This window comes from Periplaneta americana, unplaced genomic scaffold (genome assembly GCF_040183065.1).
Source record: "Periplaneta americana isolate PAMFEO1 unplaced genomic scaffold, P.americana_PAMFEO1_priV1 scaffold_23, whole genome shotgun sequence".
In the NCBI taxonomy this organism is placed as follows: Eukaryota; Metazoa; Arthropoda; class Insecta; order Blattodea; family Blattidae; genus Periplaneta; species Periplaneta americana.
In genome coordinates this window covers 877,400-895,251 of record NW_027185504.1, presented here as the reverse complement: position 1 = coordinate 895,251, position 17,852 = coordinate 877,400, and the positions used below count along the sequence as shown (strand labels likewise).

General features: G+C 35.7%; 1 long non-coding RNA gene across 1 annotated transcript; it reads right to left on the bottom strand.

Annotated features, from left to right (window-relative positions):
• Positions 1 to 3,501: 3,501 nt before the first annotated feature.
• On the bottom strand, positions 3,502 to 17,540 carry LOC138693838 (uncharacterized). The gene is made up of 3 exons (XR_011330532.1): positions 17,505 to 17,540; positions 12,680 to 12,770; positions 3,502 to 3,608 (listed from the first exon to the last, which is right to left on the bottom strand). It is a non-coding gene; the product is annotated as an uncharacterized lncRNA (long non-coding RNA).
• Between the last annotated feature and the right edge of the window lie 312 nt (positions 17,541 to 17,852).

The window sequence follows — 17,852 nt, the reverse complement described above, 5'->3', positions numbered from 1 at the left end:
AAATGGGGCTAGAAAGACATTGCGACAAATTTGCTGGAATTTTGCGGTTATTACTGGGGAAAATGCGGGAATGCTACAGTTAAAAGGGGGCCTCTAAGCCACTTCGTTTATCTTGTGTAGAAAAATGTCAATTTTGAAGGTCAAAATGACCATTTTTTTTTTTTTTTCAAATTTGCTGGCATCTCTCGTCCAAACGCGCAGGGATAGAGAGTTATATTTTATACTGAAAATAGGGTTCGATGAGCTCTGTTAAAACCTAGGTCATATATGTAAGAGATAAGTCCGAGTGATTTTGGCGGTTTTCGTGAAGCTGGAGTCATCTGCTACATATATGATCTAGGATTCAACGCACTCATCGGCATTTTTCCAACTATGCGTACTGCGGAGTTACGACGAATAGTATGTCGGCGGAATAGTGGTTGAAGCCGTTCCCATTTTTTTTTTGTCAAAATTCAGAAAGTGTTCCTGATTGCCATTTTGATGATATCGTATTAGAAGTAAATCAAGGGGTAATGCAGAGCCGCATCCCGTTCTTCGGTGAGGCCATTATTTCCGGAATTATAAACTCAAATATTTCAGGGACCGAAGAAAATGGGCTAGAGAAAATTGCGACGGATTTCCTCGATTTTTGAAGTGATTACTAGCGAAGATGAGGGGATTGCAACAGATAAAAGGACGGGTCTCTCTGCCGCATTGTTCTCCTTGTGTACAAAGAATAACATTTGCAATATCAAAATGACCATTATTTTTAAATTTGCCGGAATCTCCCGTCCAAATGCGTGGCGACAGAGAGCTTTCTTTTATACTGAAGACAGAGTTCGGCGAGCTGTATTCAACTCACTCATCGGCCTTGTTCTAGCTATACGTACCGCGGAGTAATGGCGGCTATAATGTCGGCGGAATGGTGATTTACCCTCCAATTTTTTTCTCGAAAATCAAAGTGTTCGCGCTTGCCATTATCCAAGAGGGAATACAGGGCTGCATCCCGTTAATCAGTATGGCCATTATTTCCGGAATTAGAGATTCAAATATTTTAGTTACCGGTACCCAAAAATTGGGGCTAGAAAGACGTTGCGAGAAATTTGCTGGAATTTTGCGGTTATTACTGGGGAAAATGCGGCAATGCTACAGTTAAAAGGGGGGCCTCTGAGCCACTTCGTTTATCTTGTGTAGAAAAATGTCAATTTTGAAGGTCAAAATGACCATTTTTTTTTCTGGCATCTCCCGTCCAAACGCGCAGGGATAGAGTGTTATCTTTCATACTGAAAATAGGGTTCGACGAGCTCTGTTAAAACCTAGATCATATATGTAAGAGATAAGTCCGAGTGACTTTGGCGGTTCTCTTGAACCTGGAGTCATCTGCTACATATATGATGTAGGATTCAACGCACTCATCGGCATTTTTTCAACTATGCGTATTGCGGAGTTATGGCGAATAGTATGTCAGCGGAATAGTGGTTGAAGCCGTTCCCATTTTTTTTTGTCGAAAATCAGAAAGTGTTCCATAATGCCATTTTGATGATATCGTGTTAGAAGTAAATCAAGGGGTAATTCAGAGCCGCATCCCGTTCCTCGGTGAGGCCATTATTTCCGGAATTAGAAACTCAAATATTTCAGGGACCGAAGATAATCGGCTAGAGAAAATTGCGACGGATTTCCTCGATTTTTGAAGTGATTACTAGCGAAGATGAGGGGATTGCAACAGATAAAAGGACGGGTCTCTCTGCCGCATTGTTCTTCTTGTGTACAAAGAATAATATTTGGAATATCAAAATGACCATTATTTTTAAATTTGCCGGAATCTCCCGTCCATATGCGTGGCGACAGAGTTTTCTTTTATACTGAAGACAGAGTTCGGCGAGCTGTATTCAACTCACTCATCGGCCTTGTATGATGATGGTTAACCGTAACCACAGAAGAACAAACCAAAGATCATGGAATTATTAGAATAATATTGCTGTAGCTTGTACTCTTTGACCAAAATGTAGTGTGGTAATCGATTAGAGCCAGTTGAACTATCGATATTTAACACGGCACAATAGAGCGCTCTACCGGATGCACTAGAGAACCTCAGATATTCTATTACGTTTCGTAACGAAGTAATGACGAAACTATGACGTAGCTGTGTAACAATTATACTGTTATACACGACGTATATAGTGATTATTAGTAAGGAATTTACACATGACTTATAAACGTGCTACTCATTGTGTAAGTATAAGACAGTTAAACGTCTGTATATAGGGTTTTTATTAGTAAGACCGATAGTGTCAGCTATAGGGATATATTATCCGAAGTTTTACCGTCAGATGACAGGAGCGTTCCATGCGGCGCAACATGTTGTAGGACTATGTTTTGTCATATGCTACAGTTGATTACGTTTTCCCGCTGGTTGGTTTTCTGTGCGTGTCAAAATTATATTTACAGTTATTTTGTATAACCTAGTATAATTTAATATAATTCAGTATTTTCTTACGTCATAATTTAATTTAATTTACAATAAATAATAACGTAAACCTGTATAATATTGAGCGATTCCCCGAGATGAGTGAGGAAATCTGCAGTATGCAGAGTACAGATACGAGTAAATTGAATGTTCATGAAGCTAAACGAGAACTTTGAGAACAATATGCACGAATAAGAAATAGGAAATATGTCGAAAGTGAATATTGCCCTCTTTAATAATTAGTGTTTAAGAACCGTATGCTAAAAACAGGATATGCAGCTACCAATGTGTTTTTTTAATAGGTAAGGGACTATCGAGATTGAATTCCTTGTATTTTTTTGCTGTAGTTGCATAAAGATCAAATGCAATTTTTAATAGGATGATATAATATGATCGCAATAGTATCACGATGAGTAGTGTGTTTTATAGGTTTTGAATACTGTGTGGGAAGATTTTGAAAATTTGAACTTAAAACCTGGCTTTAATAATTAGAGTACAGTACATTAAAAACATTATTCACGAAATGGATTTCACTAGGGATCGTCCTGGATAATAAGCATCCCAGTTTATCGAGAGTTTACTGCAGGCGTAAAATTCGGAGACTCCTACAACCACTGCATATAATCTAAGCTAAGATAGCTCGCTGTCGAGGTTGCATATGTTTTTATTAATTTTTCTTTTTCCTCTTCCAAAATGAAACTATAGTCAACAATTCCTTACTTGAAGTGGTTACTTTTATTTAATAGCTAGCTCTTTCGAGGCCCAATTTTATTACTTATATTTTTTAAGGTTTAAAGCATATATTCAGAATATTTCGGGACCTGATTGAAGACAAAAAGCTTTCCCTGGTTTTTACATTTATAGGGACGTAACAAAAATTTGCCACTTTTAGTTGTTTTTAAGAGTATTTAATATACTAATACACTACGCAATCCTCAATGTTTATATACCGAAAAACAAATGCACATGCAAAGCGCATTCCTCATAGTACACGTGCGCTATCTGTTGGTGCTAGTTCAGGATATCCCTATTGGAATGCGCAGCGAGGTGTGTTGTGGGGGTTGTGAGACGTCATATTAATATCTGCAGAGACTCGTAAACCAGTAGAACTCCAACAAGTACTCACCACAGCCCCGCTACGCCCCCCGCCGCACATCGCGACCTGAAATCATTTGAAAGATATTTTATTGTACAGTTCAATTGCGATACGAAACGTAACACGTGTGTAAAATACACTTCATTTGTGTAAGAGACACCAATTGCGCCTCAACTTCTTACAAGTCCATAAATACAAAGCGGTGTCTGATGTCCTTCACACCACCAACATCATACGGCACTCTTCCACAAGCGCCTGATACACTAGACTAAAATCAGAGTAGTAAGAACGAAACCAGCGAGATCCAAGAACATACTCTTACATCGGCAAACAACGGCTTGAACTCTGTGTGTGTCATAGCTCCGTGGTAAAACTCTGACTCCACACGCAGAACACCCGGGTTCGTATCAGCCTTCGTATAAGTATATATATATATATATATATATATATATATATATATATATATTTGTTTCGTTTTTTTTTTCTCTGGCTAGAAAAAAATAATACATTTATTAACGTGCACAGGAGTTTGGATTAATTGAAAAATTAAACAAAAACATTCAATAATATCGGAGACTTCTCCCTAATTACGCTTGAATTAAAACAGATGATCAGTTCTTGGATCTTCTCCCTTCTCCAGTAGTAGTAGTAGTAGTAGTAGTAGTAGTAGTAGTAGTAGTAGTAGAGGTAGTGGTAGTAGTAGTGGTGGTAGTGGTAGTAGTAGCAGCAGCAGTGGTGGTAGTAGTGGTAGTAGTAGTGGTAGTAGTAGTAGTAGTAGTAGTAGTAGTAGTAGTGGTGGTAGTAGTAGTGGTGGTAGTGGTAGTAGTAGTAGTAGTAGTGGTAGTAGTAGTAGTAGTAGTAGCAGGAGCAGTGGTGTTAGTAGTGGTAGTAGTAGTAGTAGTAGTAGTAGTAGTAGTAGTAGTAGTAGTAGTAGTAGTAGTAGTAGTAGTAACAGCAGCAGTGGTGGTAGTAGTGGTAGTAGTAGTAGTAGCAGCAGCAGTGGTGCTAGTAGTGGTAGTAGTAGTGGTAGTAGTAGTGGTGGTAGTGGTAGTAGTAGTGGTGGTAGTGGTAGTAGTAGTGGTGGTAGTGGTAGTAGTAGTAGTAGTGGTAGTAGTAGTAGTAGTAGTAGCAGCAGTGGTGGTAGTAGTGGTGGTAGTAGTAGTAGTAGTAGTAGTAGTAGTAGTAGTAGTAGTAGTAGTAGTAGTGGTAGTAGTAGTGGTGGTAGTGGTAGTAGTAGTGGCAGTAGTAGTAGTAGTAGTAGTAGTAGTAGTAGCAGGAGCAGTGGTGTTAGTAGTGGTAGTAGTAGTAGTAGTAGTAACAGCAGCAGTGGTGGTAGTAGTGGTAGTAGTAGTGGTAGTAGTAGTAGTAGTAGTAGTGGTAGTAGTAGTGGTGGTAGTGGTAGTAGTAGTAGTAGTAGTAGTAGCAGCAGCAGTGGTGTTAGTAGTAGTAGTAGTAGTAGTAGTAGTAGTGGTAGTAGTAGTGGTAGTAGTAGTGGTAGTAGTAGTGGTGGTGGTAGTGGTAGTAGTAGTAGTAGTGGTAGTGGTAGTAGTAGTGGTAGTAGTAGTAGTGGTAGTAGTAGTAGTAGTAGTGGTGGTGGTGGTAGTAGTGGTAGTGGTAGTAGTAGTAGTAGTGGTAGTAGTAGTAGTGGTGGTAGTGGTAGTGGTAGTAGTAGTAGTAGTAATAATAATAGTAATAATAATAATAATAATAATAATAATAATAATAATGCAACAACCAGAATAATAACAATAATAATATTTACAGTATTACAAACACAATAATAACAATAATAATATTAATAATCATCATCATAATATTAATAGTATTGCAAAAACGAGATAAATAATGTTAAAGACAAAACCAATGTGTTCCAGATATTCGCTACACTCATAAATAGTGTCGTTACATATCTGCTTTGTAATAGCTCCATGGTAACAGTCTAGCTTCTTGTGTAGGCGATTCAAGGTCGTGTACCCCGTAGGATGCAGGCGGTTATAGATGTGGATGGATTACATACCCGGTATTGAATTTTTTGTCTATTTTGATTTTTGTTTATTGGTCTCCGAGATGTATTTCTTTATTTTGTTTAATAGAAAAAAAAAAGAATTATGTTTGTTTATTCCTATCCGAGAAGCTGTCGTTTAATCTCTTCAAATACAAGATATAAGGGAAATGATTGCTATTATGTATCTAACTTGCCCTTTGTAAATATTAACTTTCTGTTAAATATTTCACAATACTGGTTATTATCAGTATACAAGAAGTAAAAAATGAGAATGAAAAAACAAAGTATAGAGTGAGATTCGAACTGGAAACCTTTGGGATACAAGACCACAATGCTACCGACTACGCTATGCGAGAGAGACTATGACCCTTTAAGAAGCATGTTATATAATCATCACATAGTGGTGGCAGTGGAGTGTTGGAAACATTTACGACAGAAGAAATTCGTCAGCGTGTGTATCATGCTCTGACGAATACACCCGAAGTCTTCCGAATCGGACATAGAATCTCGAGCCCGGTCATTTTTTTGTCTAAGAGTGTACATTTTCTATATTTTAATGCGTTTAAAATAAAACGAATATAAATTATATCAAAAAAACAAAAAAGAACGGTTGTACAAATTAAAAATATATATTCACCTCATATTCTTCAGCATTACTTATGTTTCCAAGAAGTCGTAAACTTTCCTCCCCTACCGATTCCATCTTTTATGTCACTTAACAAATATGTTTGAACAGTATAACCCTCAGTGCTCAGGTCACTTCGGAGTTTACCAGCGAAAGAAAAGGGATGAGGGAAGTACAGTATTAAAAGCAAGTCTCCAGGTCCCGCTACTATTGTCGCTTGCACGCACAAGTCACGCGTACTTTGAGTCTTTAATCCCTTCTCACACCCCTCTTTTTGAAATAATACACAGTCGGTTTTTCCCGATCTCTGAAAGAAAATAAAGACAGTCCTTCTGAAATAACTTAGTCCTTCTGAAATAACTTGATTTAAGTTTGCTCCAATCACTTCAGTAGAAGTAGAAAGATCTTTTTCCACCATGAAAAAAGTTTTCTGACAGGCGGCTCACTATGACAGTTGACAACTTAAAAAAGCATCTTGTTGTAACATGTAACCACAGTCTACTATATACAGTCGCGAAGCTTGGTGTTTTTTTGCAAATCTCGTGATAAAGCGCTCCAAGCGGTTAGCAACTAGAAACAATAGACTGTCCATGGTCGACTTTGGACTGTGTCGTATTTCTATCGAGTGATAGCTCGTTGCGTATTTCACATTGATGCTTGTGAAATGTTCGTTATTGGTTGTAATGAAAATGTTAATGGCTAAAATATAGTAATTGGAATAATATGGGACAAGGAGGAGACGTTTGTAGTGCTATAAATTGTAGCAACAGTAAGAGAAACAGGCCAGAGTTATCCTTTTTCCGATTTCCGAAAGATTCAGAAAGGTTCCTGGGTTTCCACAAGAATGCTGTACAGAAACAAAACTCTTAATTTGAAGTTCTTTGTGACTGTTAGAATACATTATATCCTTAAATTTCACAATGAAATGTTTCAGTCTAACCGAAAGGACATTAGATACCGGTTAAAGTTCTGTCACTTAGGCTGCTAAATTTCCAGAGAAATAAAGGTTAGGTTTACTTTTTTTTCAGAGGATATATTTTTAATTGTAGCTATTAATTTTGTTATTATTTTTATGTGTTATTTTACTAAACACGTAGAAAAATTAAGTTTGTTTTAATGAAATTTATTGATCACGTTTTATTTTCAATTCTGGTCGGATTATTATTGCTTAGGCCTACTTTTTTTTCAAAGGATATGTTTTTAATTAGAGCTGTTAATTTTGTTGTTATTTTTATTTGTCGCTTTACTAGAGACGTAGAAAAATTCTGTTACAATAAAATTTATTGATCACGTTTTATTTCCAATTCTGGTGTGATTATTATTGCTTAACCTCATCCCACTTTGTTAACTACGTAAGCCTACACTACAAGTACCGGTACACGTAAGTTACTCCATTAATTCATATGTCCATTATTATTGCTGTAAAGGGAAATGCAAATTAATATTTATTGGTTTCATAGTTCATTATCGCTATAATCTTGAATGAGTGAAGCGATTATAGTAAATTTCAGTTCGTTTTGCACAAACAAAAATAATATTAACCTATTTCTTGCAGGATCTTCGAGTTTATGGTGGAATTTAATATACTTCATTAAAATGATAAATTAACTTTATGCATTTAATATTTCAATAATGGAAGGAAGGTGTTAATTTTTCCAAAAGAACACGACAACGAAAGTGTAACATATTTTGTCGGCTGCTAGGAGAGAGATCTGCGATGAGGCGATGGTAGCGATCCTAGTGGTGGGCAACTACCCATGTTTGCATTTTTACTACGTATTGAGCTTCGCGACTGTATATAGTAGACTGTGATGTAACCAAAGAAAGCGAGTACCGTATGGGATAGTTTATTATTTGCCTATTTTTTGTCCGTTTCCATGAATAATAAATGCCTATTACACTCATTTTAGTGCTTATATGCCTGCCTATTTTAACCTAAATAAATGCGTAAACATCCGGGCTCTACAATGCTTTTCAAGACGAAAGAATGAAGAGAAGAAGACTATCATAACCTTAATTTCTATATTTCACTTTCCATAACACCTCATGTGCATGACAAGTCAATAAATTCCAGAAGAAAATCTTTCGACCATGAGATCACTCTGACAAATCATAAATGTACCAGAAAAATATCCCAAAGTAATAACATTACTTTATTTTTAAGAAATAGACAAGAGCAGAACAATCTGACTCAAATGTGACAGACACTCCGTTCAGTCAGGCGGGTCGATAAATCGCTAGACTTTCCTTCAGTTCCTCAGTCATAACGATCAGTGGAAAACAGAACGATAAATTTCCACACCATCAGTTCATCGTAACAGTCACGACTAATCAATTGAGGGGTTTGCCGGAAAAAGGGCGTATACGTCAATATGGTGAATTGAGATACAGGCAATCTAAGATTTTAAAACGCACCTGAATAAAATGTTATACAGATAGTGAACAAAATTATACATTAAATTAAAAATCTTAGAGAGTAAGAATGAATGTTTTATAGCATTTAGGCAATTTATATTATTAAATTTCCTTATATTTGTACCATATAAAACTTCGATCTATACGCCCATTATCCATATGATTATTTTCTTATGGGATTTAATGTAGATTTCAGATTTAAATTTCATACGGAATTGAAACAAAGATACAGTTTATGACATTTATTATCTACTTCTAAAGTAATTTACATTATTTCAGATATACTGAGTAGACATTAAGTACGCAAAGCAAAATCTCTAAATATAACAGAAAAAGATCTCCATTTTGTGTGAACATAAATATATAAAATTTATACTTTGTATAATCCTGATAACATTAAGCCCAAAAATCTGAATATTGTAATAAATCTCTTTATAGAACATAAAATATTTCCGTCTGAACCTACGAGTTTCATAAGTGTGTTTACTCTTAAAGTAAGGACAATAATGAACATAAAAAGCAGTCAAAGGAAACAACTGGACTGACTAAATTGAACTATATATATTTGCTTAGTCTCTACCAAGAGAAAACACACACAGTACAGTATGCGGTAACGCGCAGCACCAGCTCTACTTGTAGACTGACTGACTAAATCACGCACGCAGCCCTGTCCTGCAGGTATGTACAGTACAATCAAAACAACATTTCGCTACTATAATTATTCACTACATTTTAAACCGTTTTCCCGAAGAAGGGCGTAGAGTTCTATCCGCCTTTCTTCCGGCAAACCCCTCAATTGCAACTGATAGTGTATGGGATCCTTACTACACGTAAAAACATTTCAACATTTACATATACTGTATGTATAATGTAATGAAATTAGTATTATACAAATCTAGTCTTTCAGGTAAAGCTTCCTCTAAAGCAGATTTGAATAATTTCAAGGCAAAAATTGTTCCGGGGCCGAGTTTCGATCCCGGGACCTCCGGTTGAACCAACTGAGCTACCCGGGGACTTCACCCGACACCGTCTCAACTTTTCCCTTTATATACACACAACTCGCGTAGGTCTAATACTTGAATGCTGCTGATGATGATGAACATTTGATATGGACAGGGCATGTTGCAGGTATGGGCGAATCCAGAAATGCATATAGAGTGTTAGTTGGGAAGCCGGAGGGAATAAGACCTTTGGGGAGGCCGAGACGTAGATGGGAGGTTAATATTAAAATAGATTTGAGGGAGGTGGAGTATAAATGTAGAGACTGCATTAATATTGCTCTGGATAGGGACCGATGGCGGGCTTATGTGAGGGCGGCAATGAACCTCTAGATTCTTTAAAATCCATGAGATAATAATAATAATAATAATAATAATAATAATAATAATAATAATAATAATAATATTTATTATTATATTAGAGTGTTTGATTAATATTGAAATATGCATTAGGCTATATTTCTATATTTGTGTTTTTTTGGATTTGTTACCTCATCAGTAATCACTTTATTTGTATTTATTGCTATGATTTATATTACCCAATTATTTAATTTATCAATAATATTACCCTTCACCAAAGAGAACATGGTTTTATGGGAGGCTAGTCAGATTATAAAATAAATAAACATTATATTCTTCAGTTCAAGGTTCCACGTTTTATTGACCATTTTATCAACTTTCTGTAATAGTAACTAATTCTTTGTATTATTTTTTTAAATGCTTTACGCAGTGCTTCGTGGAGTCCGTTTCTTTCTATCTTCTTTTTTACTTAACTGCAGCGTTTAACGTTTACCTCGCATGTTAATTTATTAGCTGTTAATATTACTTACTTACTGGCTTTTAAGGAACCCGAAGGTTCATTGCCGCCCTCACATAAGCCCGCCATCAGTCCCTATCCTGTGCAAATTTAATCCAGTCTCTATCATCATATCCCACCTCCCTCAAATCCATTTTAATATTAACCTCCCATCTACGTCTCGGCCTCCCCAAAGATCTTATTCCCTCCAGTCTCCCAACTAACACTCTATATGCATTTCTGGATTCGCCCATACGTGCTACATGCCCTGCCCATCTCAAACGTCTGGATTTAATGTTCCTATTTATGTCAGGTGAAGAATACAATGCGTGCAGTTCTGCGTTGTGTAACTTTCTCCATTCTCCTGTAACTTCATCCCGCTTAGCCCCAAATATTTTCCTAAGCACCTTATTCTCAAACACCCTTAACCTATGTTCCTCTCTCACAGTCCAAGTTTCACAGCCATACAGAAGAACCGGTAATATAACTTTTATAAATTCTAACTTTCAGATTTTTGGACAGCAGACTGGATGATAAGAGCTTCTCAACCGAATAATAACAAGCATTTCCCATATTTATTCTGCGTTTAATTTCCTCCTGAGTGTCATTTATATATGTTACTGTTGCTCCAAGATATTTGAATTTTTCCATCTTTTCGAAGAATAAATCTCCAATTTTTATATTTCCATTTCGTACAATATTCTGGTCACGAGACATAATCATATACTTTGTCTTTTCGGGATTTACTTCCAAACCGATCGCTTTATTTGCTTCAAGTAAAATTTCCGTGCTTTCCCTAATCGTTTGTGGATTTTCTCCTAACATATTCACGTCATCCGCATAGACAAGAAGCTGATGTAACCCGTTCAATTCCAAACCCTGCCTGTTATCCTGAACTTACCTAATGGCATATTCTAAAGCGAAGTTAAAAAGTAAAGGTGATAGTGCATCTCCCAGCTTTAGCCCGCAACGAAGCTATCAACTGAGGTGATTTTTTTAGGAGAGCGATAGATCTTAACTGTTAATATTATAAATTATTTTATCAATTTTATTTCGTCTGTCATAAATAACAACACTGAAGGTTAAATAGGCCTTTCATATAAAATTACTCTCCTCTCTCTATGTCTCCGACTGTCATTTAATGATTTTTTTTAATATTGAAGAAGAAAGTAAAGAAATTGTTTTGCTCTATATTTTAATTGTACAAGTTTGATTTAAAGAATACACCATGTAGCACCACCGTAGATGCACACTTGTCTCGATGAATCTTGGAGTATGTATTTGCAGCACTTCTTGTTCTTCAACCATTATTTTATATCATTCTCGATTCCAGTGCTGCAGAGGTGGACAATTTTGTTTATGAATATCAAACAAAATGCATTAGGAACAGCAAGAGATGATCTAAGGTCTGTACCTACAGAGCTCCGCATACAAAACTTGGGCACCCATATGCCGTACAGCTCCATAGACAAAATTTTCTTTTCCCCATAGGAATAATTAAAAAATTGTAGGTTGCCACACAATGTATGGCCCCGTATGGCCTCCATGACAGCACTGGGGAGTATATCTCATTTGAAGAACAATTGTTTGTATGCATCTGAAGTCTGATTAGTGGAATATGTAGCTGATCGGCGAAGTATGCATTGGAGGGGGGAAAGGACCCATTATCTCCTGGCCTAGTTGCCTCATGAGATGCTTATTCGTGTTACTTACGAAGTTCAAATATGTCTTCAAACAGTTGACTAAACAACAAAAATAATAATTAATTAATTACAAACTGCCCCCCATTGAGGGTAGCCTCTACGGACTCAGTATATCGTCAAAAAATGAATATACATATGTAAACATAGATTGTCCCGCGCCGTGGCGTCGTGAGCTAAGGCGTCCTGCCTGGGACTCGAGTTACGGAATCTTCTCTAAAGCGAATTTGCTTTTGAATGCTCTTGTAAATGTCTGGATTTCAACGTTAACCCCACAGAAAGAAATAAACGTACTGAAATGTGAGGAAGGGATTTCTTCTTACAACGAAATTACAAATAAAACTTAACTATGTAAAGAATCAGCTGTTTTAAGTTGTACGTTACCCCAGATGCGCGTGGGTTTTATACTTAAATTTTAACATTCAAATTTATCGAGATTAATTCAACATTCGAAACTGAAGAACTTCTATTAACATTTTTGACAAGTATATCGAAACGTAAATGTAACATGGGTACCCAACTTAGCTTTTAGTTCTGAAAACTTTACAACCAAATAGCAAATACTAACGGTACTGTAACTATCAAAAGATATGCTCACCTGGTATCAGTGAAGAAACAATCTCGAATTCGTCTTGAAAAGATGGCGATATTCTTGTGTCCCCTGTCGAACTCCTCTTTCACAGATATTCCTAGACAGCAGAAGACAATAACAGATTAAGACTAAGAAACCTCCCTCGCATTCCAACAAAAATCCTGTTTAGAATTATTCTTTTAATGTATCGTACCTAACCTGTCATAGTTATTTCAGATTGCTCAATTATGTTGGTCGTAACAATAAAATTAGGCCTACTTATAATTATATGCATACTAGTGGCTTGTGCAGCAATTGCTGCAAACTAAGTCCATAAAAAGTTAAAATAAAAATTGTTCAGATTTATTTTCAATGAAGAATACCAGACATTTTGATAGTTATTAGCTTCCATAATAGTGAAACATACTCCCTCTGAATTTTTTTTTTTTTTTTTTTTTTGCCAAATACTTTTCCTTGAACCTATCCGTCTTCAGTTCTCGAGTTTCAATGCGAAATCGCTAGTAACAATGTCAGGATGATCAGTGGAGTTTTCATATGGGAGTAATGCAGTAGCTATTTCGGGTCATTGCGGATTGTATGTGAAAGTTAAGAAAATGTAAGGTTTGTCATGCTTTGAACAAAAGACTTCATCTTGGTATAGCTGCTGCATGTTTCGTGAACTACCCTGAAATGTAGAGGGCAGAATCACTTTTTCCCCACTAAAAGATCTTCCTGAGGTGATCAAGAGATTACAAAATCTTGTCTTGTAGGCCTCTTATTTTATCAACAAGTAATACTTTTGGTCTTTTCTTATGAATTGTAATTTTTTGCGCTTCTTCCAGACAATACTGATCTATCAAATACTGCTGGATTAATTTGTGTAACAATGAATGTTATTTCGTGTATTTTCTGTAATATAGGCTGTTGTGAGGAATTTATTGCTAAGATGTGGAAAATGAGACGAATGATATGTCAAAGTTGTAGAATCTTATATGCGCCCTAAATAAAATTGTCCATCGTAAATCGTTAGCAACTTCAGTGTTTCATTCGTTGTTGGTTGCGGGAAATAAACTTACTCATCACGGTAGCAAGAAGTGAAATGGCATGCTATTTTCCCTACAACAAAATATGCTTGGCAGCGATCACAAATCTAATCGATTAAACCAAAGAAATATGAAATTAATTTTGATGTAGTTTAAAGACGCAGCTAAAATAGGAAGCATGACTCAATTACTACCAAGGAAAGTTAGAGAATCATTACATATATGAAAAGGATCCACATCACTTCATTAATAATTGTAAAAGTATTTCATTTTTAATAATATTGTTACCTTACGTAAGTTTTATACTTTTCAGTAACATAAGTTTATATAGGCCTGTAGCCGTTACTCAGTAAATTATAGAAATGAAGATCTAATATAAAATATTCTTTCACTGCGTCTACTTACATAAAGCCCAAAAGGTTTCACTTTCATATAAACAGTATAGCATTATGTGTTGCATTAACTATAATAATATTTCATTTTTAATGGTAATAATGTCGTCAAACATTCTTAAGTTTTATAGTTCTTAATATCCAATACACAGCTGTACTCGGAAAACTACAGACCAGAGAATCAAACCTGTAAATTATTTTGGTAATTTGATAGAAGGCGGGCGAATTCCAACACGGCTGACGAAAACTACCAAAAACGTTCTGCCAACTATGAGTCCAAATGTCACCAAACATTGCAAAATCAAAGATAAAAAATCAAATATATGTTAATATTTTTTAAAGAAGAACAAGCCCTCCAAAAAAAGATGAAAATATATTTCATTTTTTTCCTTTCATTCTTTTGGCGTTTCGTGGCATTCGAACTTCATATTTGGTAGTACTTTTTTTTGGCAGTTTTCGTCCGCACTTTACCCCCAAAAGTCACTAAAACACAAAACAAAACAAAATAATTTATCACCTTATCAAATAAAATTAAATTCTCATTGACGTCTTCATCGACAACCTCTTCACTTCCAGTATAAATGGCACAGGCTTCAAGGCAATCTAACCTTAAACCACGTAAGCAACACAGAACTAAACCAGCACTTTGCCGTACAGTCAACTTTGCATAAATCACGTCTTTAGACTAAATGAAATTCTCTTCGAACACTTATTACACCTTAACATGTACAGAAAATTCAGTAAATAATTCTTTTAAACCACAGAAAAACAGTTTTCTCCTCAACATTCAACACAATCCTTATTCACCAGCGAAAGAACTAAATCAAAATCGTCACAAAATTTAATACATGATTTCAGAACACGGATTCATTCCTTTCCCTCTTACTTCAAAATTCCAACCTTGTGCACACAAAATAAATTATTACTTACTTACAAATGGCTTTTAAGGAACCCGAAGGTTCATTGCCGCCCTCACATAAGCGCGCCAGCGGTCCCTATCCTGTGCAAGATTAATCCAGTCTCTATCATCATACCCCACATCCCTCAAATCCATTTTAATATCCTCCCATCTACGCCTCGGCCTCCCTAAAGGTCTTTTTCCCTCCGGTCTCCCAACTAACACTCTATATGCATTTCTGGATTCGCCCATACGTGCTACATGCCCTGCCCATCTCAAACGTCTGGATTTAATGTTCCTAATTATGTCAGGTGAAGAATGCAATGCGTGCAGTTCTGTGTTGTGTAACTTTCTCCATTCTCCTGTAACTTCATCCCTCTTAGCCCCAAATATTTTCCTAAGCACCTTATTCTCAAACACCCTGAACCTATGTTCCTCAGAGTGAGAGTCCAAGTTTCACAACCATACAGAAGAACCGGTAATATAACTGTTTTATAAATTCCAACTTTCAGATTTTTGGACAGCAGACTGGATGATAAGAGCTCCTCAACCGAATAATAACAGGCATTTCCCATATTTATTCTGCGTTTAATTTCCTCCCGAATGTCATTTATAATTGTTACTGTTGCTCCAAGATAGTTGAATTTTTCTACCTCTTCGAAGGATAAATCTCCAATTTTTATATTTCCATTTCGTACAATATTCTGGTCACGAGACAATCATATACTTTGTCTTTTACAAAATAAATTATTGACACTGAAAAGTGACTTTTCGTAAGCATGATGATGCGCATTCGACAAATGCAGACAAATCTACAATGTAACATCACTCACGTCAAACAACCAAGAACTGACAACGTCATTATCCATTGAAAATTAATGAACATTCTAGAATAAATTACAACTATAACCAATCAAATCGAAAGAAAATCACAAAAATAAAAAATGACAAACTTTCGGTAGCTTTAACCATCAGACACAACATAACACCACTCACTTCAAACAACCAAGTACAACTGATAACGTCATTATCCATTCAAAATAAATGAAAATTCTAGAACAAATGACAACTATAACCAATCAAATTAAAAGAAAATCACGGCGACACCTAGTATAAAAAACCTAGAACTAACGTGTAAAAGTCACTAAAAGATCACCAACATTTAACTCTGAAATAAAAAAAGTTGGTAATACTATATTCAACCAAGTGCCCGTCCTCTATCAAATTACCATTATTTTTATACGTTATCAAAAAATTGCACAAATGAAGATCGACATATTGGCATTATGATGGGAAAGAATCTGAGCCGTCTGAACTCTGTCAGCAATCCTGTAGATCATGGCTTAAGGAAGCGAACATCAAGTTGACCGTGAATGCAATAAATTAGTTCTCAAAACTGACGAAAGATGGATTTTGGAAAAAAGGAGAATGATGTAGGAAAATTGATATTTCACTGAAAACTACTATTTTGCCGAAAAACTTTGGATTCCAAGCTTCAAAATGAGGGGTCATTTATTAAAATCCGTTCAGCCGTTTTCCCGTAATTTCTATTACGAGTTTAATATTTTGAAGTTCCTAGTTTCAAATGGTCATGACTACCAAATTTTAGATTCTGAAAAAATAAAACATCAATTTGCTTCTAAAGAAATGGGAGTTTTATTCTAACAAGAAGAAACTAGAAACAAAAAAAATCAAGTATTATCACCAATCGCTTTTTATCAGGAACTATACAGAAACCTCAAATTTGTTCACCAGTTTACGAAATGATTTTACAGAACAGAGTCCATTTGTCAATCCATGTAACGTTCGAAATATTCTCAATGCTATTCGTAATAGCACTGAACGAGGCCAATACGAACTCGTAAAGGCAAAACTATTGTAAAAATTACTACCGTCTGTATTCTGAACCACAATTATTTATACAAGAATCACAGTTACCATAGCAACGAAATGCATATCGAAAAAAAAATCTCTCTATAAAGCATAATAGTATGTATATGGAACCACACTGTTAAAATATGCACAGAAGATAGTCATTTTAATCTGGAAACTTACTTTAAAATAATGTATTCACAAATGTCGCACTTTTTCAACAGCGCTTTATGAAAATTAATATTATATTCAGCGTTCGAAGATAAAATCGAACATGGGAGAAATTAACATTACATTATATAGACGTACTCGAGTAATGTATCTACATATATCAAATTTCGTCTGAAACTCGTAGGCCTATTAAATTTTTAATTTTCGAATATTCTTAAAAACCTATGAACATAAAATTCCGTCTACTAGATCATTTAATGTACAGCCCATGGAAAGTTGAACTGTAATTCGTATCGCAATTTAATTCCAAACCTTAAATACAAACTACACCCTTGGGTTTATTAAGTCTGTGAAGTTATAGATTATAACTGTAACATAATTTATTAATCAATTTCTTAATTCAGTGCAATATATTATCCCCGATGAGTCTGCAAATAATTTTAAAATACGGGATTTACACAAAAGACATCACTCACCGCTTCAAACACAGAACACGACCACTCTCCTCTCGCCCTGCCGCTGAAGTAAGCCGGGTTCGTTTCCAAACGGGCCCAGCCAGAGGGCAGTGGCGTCTTGGGCGTAATTCAGCCAATCAGAATGCAGGCAGCTACAGCGTCTGTACATTTTTTGTCAGAATTTGTTTATAAGTTGTACGAAGTACAGTATTACACAAAAATAAGCATACTTTTGTCATATTACAGCATGTGAAATGCATTTTAATTGCGTAGTGTTGAGTTGCGAACATGTATTCTATTGTCTAAAGGTCTGTCTTTCACATCCTTCACATAACCAAGCAGTTATAATACAATATCTACTACAATTAA